Genomic DNA, 6,000 nt, shown 5'->3' on the forward strand with positions numbered 1-6,000 from the left:
TCCACTCAAAATATCAAAGCGCACACTTCTTTTCATTTGTTTGTTCCACTGTTACTAAATGATTGTAACCTTGGAAACAAGATGCATTAATGAAGGTGGAAAATGAAATGGGACTTTAATTTGTTCCAGTGTTCGGAGCTAGGTGGAATGGATTAGCTTTGATTGAGGTGTGAGATGAAGGAGGAAAGCGCTGACATGACACTTGTATTTGTCATCATGTCATTTCAAGGAGGATGCTGCAGCAATTATGAACATGGGTACACAGCAATTAAAAGAGGTAGTACTCATTAATACTTTCTATATTAATTTTTCAGTGGCCGTGGAAAATGATTGCCACTGCACACAGGCTTTTCAATTATGCCGCTTAATTAGAAATGTCAATATTAAGAAATAATTAAACTTAGAAATGCATTAAGGCTGTCAGAAATACTTAAAAAAGTTATGACCATCAGTCACAAGATGTGTTCTTGAATATACTTTGCAGGGATTTGTAAATTAAAGATGAGACTTTGATCAATGTGGATGGCAAATTGGATAGTTTGTATGTCTCACAATCCCCGATCTTTCTTTTCTTTGTACCACTTTACAGAGATGCTGCAGCCCGAGGACACATTCATGTTGCATGAAGGTAAAAAAAAAATAAAAGCTGCTGCTTTGCTGAGCTGAACTCTAAAAGTCTGCAATTCCCCCGCTTTTTATGGCGTTTAATGTTTGCAGAAGCTCATTTTACAGTGTTATTAGGAGAAAACAAAATCAAACAAAACTAAACTATGCTTAGTTCTAAACTTCTTGCGACTCATTTTCAGATGTTTTTGGAGCGTGTTGCAGCCCCTGCTTTGTGTCGTTCTGACAGCATTAATGTGTGTTTCTAAAAAGAATGAAGAGAGCCTTGGCCTGAGATACTAACCGGCTCTGAAGCTGCCTTTGATCACAGGAATACATTTTCATTCTCACATGAATCTCACAGGTAGCTGCATATTGATACTAGTAGATTTAAGGTGGACTAATAATCAAGTAGAGCCATCACCTGTTGACTGCAGTGAAGCTGACTGAAAGACGGACTTGAAAGCATTTGTGCCTCAAAGCAATGGCAGCCTCTAATGATAGGATCGGTTTTGGCACAGCATGTTGGCCACGATTCCCTCAAAGCCATGTGTGACAGCTCTTTAATTGGACTGCTCCGCTCCCTCAGTGCTGTAATATGTTACCAGGCAGCATAGCTGCACTGTTTTGCTGTAATTATCCCACACCATACTCTAATGAAATCAAAGGATATTGCAGTATATGTCTGTATATGAATGCAGGCAATCACATGTTCCTCTCTAACTCAGTACCCTTCCATTAGACTTGGTGGATAATTTCTTCAATCAAGTGCAAATCGAGCACTCATGCATGTAAGAGAATGAGCAGCTCAGACTCTGGTGTCACAGTTACAGTATTGCCCCCCCCCCCCCCCCCCCCCCTCCATCAGGGGATAATTACTAGAAACCATGTCCAATTACCTTTTGTGTGTCATTTGAAGTTCTTCAAGTTAGTAGCAAGGATGACTTTAATATGTTTTTCAAAGATGGGTGGGTGGTGGTTTACATTATCATGATTCACTCAGTGTAAATAATAGTGGACGGTGGTTTGATCCAAGTATCGATATTGATGCCAACATTAGTATCAATGTGGATTAATGATAGCATGATAACGCATCGATCCTTTAAAGGTGGAGTATGTAAGATTTTCAATATTTTCAAAATAAATTAACTAAAAAAATAACTACAATCATAATTAGTTTTTTTTTTAAACATGTAGGTTCCAGTCTGTCCATATTTGATGTGTTATCAAATTACAAGTTTAATTAATGACAAAGACCCTTCTTAAATGTTTGCCTACCAGTAAAAAAATGTGCTTTTTGTCATATATTTTGTCAAAATATTGAAAATCTTACTCCACCTTTAACGTAAAGTAATGTAAAGTATTGAAAATAGTTGGAATCTTCATAAATAGGGAGGACACAATGATTTTAGAGGGATTACAGCTGTTACAAAGTGCCCACAATCCCAAAATCAGCTTTTTGCACCAAGATTATGCAAAATTTGGATTTTTAAAATGGCATCTGTGATAACTTTGTTTCTATACTCCTGATTATGAATAAATCTAAATGTGAAACTGGATCTGGATGCAAATGTCACAAATATAGAGGATAAGTGCTGTGACAAAGCCTACATGCCCACAATCTGTTTATCTCACTGCCAGAAATTCAGATGTTTTTATGGTGCGAGTGATAACTTAGTTGTTCATGTGTTAATGTTATTAAGAATTACACCACAAAAATCTCTTAGCATTAACACGTTAATTTTAAACAGCCTCTCGAAAAGTATCAGAGTCAATATCGACCATGCTAGCCCTTTATTTACTTGGTATCGGATCGATACCAAATCTTGCAGAATCGCCCACCCTTCGATAATAATAGACTTTAAATGCCAAAAGGCTCTTACAAAGAGGTGTATCTTTGACCTTGAAAAAGTTTCTTTCTTTCTGTCTCTTGCTGCTACTGTTCACCCCCACTGACTGGAAAGAGTGTGGAAAAATGAGAAGACCTTTGTGAACCAGTGAGTATATATGAGGAAAAAGAGTGAGCATGTGTGTGTCTGCTTTAGCCTATGGCTGCAGATTAGCCACGAGTGCCAGAGGATCGCCCCTGCTCTCTGACAAATGAGAAAAACCACAGCGGCCCTGGCCAAAGTGACAGGCCAAATGGAAGCAATTCCTCCCGAGGCGGGGGGAGAGCAGCTGTGACCAGGGCCTGCTATGCCACCGCAGACAGGACCACTGTGTTTGTGCGTCTCTCTCGCTACCAGCGATTGAGATTTACCAAACAAGACAATTGGCATTTCTCTTATGGCGGCTTACCGTGAAGCGGTGTGTCACGAACCCATGGGATGTCTCTGATGACCGTGCACCTTCACCTGAGGTGGATTCTGCAAGGCGTGTTTGTTTTGTCCTAATCTACTCTCCCCTTCTTTTAACTGTTTGTGAGCAATTCTAGGAAAACCTGTTCGCGTGGTTGCAGGGCCATTCCTTTTAAAGTGTTGTAGCAGAAAATGTCAACCTAGCCTCACTTCACAGCTCTGTAGATGTGTGAGTAATTAACACTCAGCCCTGATGGATTAAATACCACCCTGCTGAGATCGACTCTGCCTGCTGCCGTTGGCATAGTGACCTCTGAGCAACGAGACACTTCCAGGAGCAAAGATGGCAAGAATGGCCTGGGGAGAGCTACGAGGATGGAGAGAAATGTTGAAGGAGTTTATCTGTCTCAAACATATAAATAAATAAGACCAGCAGCTGTGAAGTACGAGAATGAAAAGGCTCTTAAATAAGGAGTCGAAGATGGATAGCTCAGGGTTAGAGGCTATTCCCACCACAGTCAAGTTGCCTGTCAAGAGATATACACAAAGCTGCATCTCCATACCGTCTCCCCTCTTCCTCTTCTAAATCTCTCTCTCTCTCTCTCATGCTCTCTCTCTTCGCTTTCTCAAATCACCCAGGGCCAAGCGGATCAGACTTCCCTTCGACACAGCCATCATAATTACTCCACGCCAGAAGAATCAATTACAGCTAAGCACCATTGTTTCCAGAATGAAGCCAAACATTAAAGTTTAAAAATTCCGAATTATTAAAAAGTCATGCTCTCAGGGACACATACAGAATATTTACTGTTAACAAATAAGTTAATAACTTCACTCCCAATTATTAATTCATGCCTCACACTGGTCTCAGCAAAATACTTGTCTTGTGGTTAATTTCGGCGCCTTTATACAGTGTTAAATATGCATCAGCTCTTGATTATTCCATATGAGCGCTCGGCAGATGTGAAGGGATGAGGTTTTTTTTTTTTTTTTTTTTTTTGTGGCTGAGAAAGTCTGAGCTGAAGTTTTCTTTTTTTGCACGCTGACATCAACTATCTGAATAGTGCAGCTCTAAGTATATTTTAGGAAATGAACTTTCTTTGTGCATTATGCTGTTGTAGACGCAGTAGATCACATTACATGTTAACAGTTCCAGAGGCTCATGGAGGGAGATGGAGACTAAGGAACTCCCTTAAGAACAGCAAACTGGACTTTTAAAGCTTTTTCTCTGGTTACATCTGAACTACAGTAAGGAATGAGGACGTATCCTGCAACCTTCAAGCTTGACTACAAATGACAGAGATGACTAAAACCCCAGGCTTTTCTACAGACCCATTCCTTTGTTTTATTTCAGTTTTGAAAAGCTAATGTTGCTAGCACATCACCACAGTGGTTTCCCAGCAATTGTGAGCTGATGGATGTCCTATCTCCACCTAACCATACCAGGGATTACATCATCCCTGTCTTTTAGAGATCTCAGAGTAGCGGCCATCAAGCTATCTAAATTGCGTTCCCAGTCTGGGGGCAGATGCCCTTTTCCTTTCTGATTCCCACTCAGAGTAAGGCATCATATCGCTCCAAAATGAAGGGCTATGACAAAGTGGTGGGGTCAAGGCAGGGAAAGGGGATTGGGCTTTACTATTTAGCTGTTAAATATCAAAAAGCTGATCGTTACACTGTTCAATCTCACTGGTTTAGAAGACATTTCTATCGGATTTATGAGTATTTCACTCAGCAAAGGCAGGTAGTTTTCTTCTTTCATATCTCTGCTCATTAAATCAATGTGGACAGTTCAGGAGGTTTTGTACCCGCTTGCTTTGATGCGGATTTGCTTTATGGAGTCTTGCTGTTGACACTTCTTATTCTTTTCTTCACCCAGAGTTTCCCAGGCTTGATTTATTCACTTATTAGTGTTTTATGCTCAGTTGTTGTTGAGTTTCTGTGAGATTCATGTTATAGGTTTACACAGTGTAATGGCCATTATAGCAAGCAGAACACACTCTCCATTATAGGTTACACAACAGTGCACGAAATGCAGATATCACTCTGCCCACCGACTTCTGTTACAGGAAGTCTGAATGGAATGAAATGGGACAGAAGATCCAGCTGAGTGAATTGAAAACAACGCGGCAGAACCTGGAATGGTTCGCAGCATTAGAAGAGAAGTCTGCAGGGTCTGCAAATTGGCTTTTCAGATGAAGAGGGAAAAACAAAAAAAAACCAATTGCCCTTTACCTCCGAGGTTGCATGTCATCTCTTTGAAACTCACTACTGGGCAGATTAAGGTCAAGTCGACCATTCCCCTCCTTTTTTGCACTCTCCTCTGAAGGTAGCAGAGGGAGGGTGGATAAAATGATGACAAGGAGGGATTGAGAGAGGGAGAGAGTGAGAGGGGAGAAAGTGGGATTTTGAAGGTCTTTGAAAGTGGTTTTACACCCATCCCTGGTGGTTTTCCTCTTTCACTCTGAGAACTGTGTTGATAATGGCTGCTTGTCAAAGGCGGATGAGCCCACCTGCTCTTTCTAACTCAGTCCTGCTGGTTCAGCTCATGCCTTGACATAAATACTAAAGGATGACAGGAGGGGGGTTGTCAGTGGCCTTGCATTGTGGTTGTCAGTGCCCCCTTAATGGAGGTGTAAAGGGTACAATGTTCTGAGAGGACACCTGATAAATAGGTCTAAACTGACAGCACTTAACCTTACGTGACTGATTTGCTGCTTGTTAACGAAACCAGGTCCCCTGAAACGCAGCTGATGCAAAGTTTACACCACTTCTTAATTTTTTATCTTTTATGCTTCAGACTCTTCCTGACATCCGCTCCTGTTTTATCTTCTAAAAACAACATATAATACTTCAGTGGTGAAGTAAAAATATATGTTGGACGGTTTATTAAACTTTTAAAGACTCCCAGTTGTATTGGGAATGATTCTACAAGCTCAACACACCTTTTTTCATTCTGAAAGATTTCCAGCAATCAAACTCACCTGGAGGGGAGCCCTTTTTTTTTTTTTTTTTTTTTTTTTTTTAAATTTCTCCAGAAATGCTTTATCAGGTTTTAGCAGGTTCACACTGCTCTGTGTGAGGTTTTTCTTCTCTTTTG

This window comes from Telmatherina bonti (assembly GCF_933228915.1).
Source record: "Telmatherina bonti genome assembly, chromosome: 22".
In the NCBI taxonomy this organism is placed as follows: Eukaryota; Metazoa; Chordata; class Actinopteri; order Atheriniformes; family Telmatherinidae; genus Telmatherina; species Telmatherina bonti.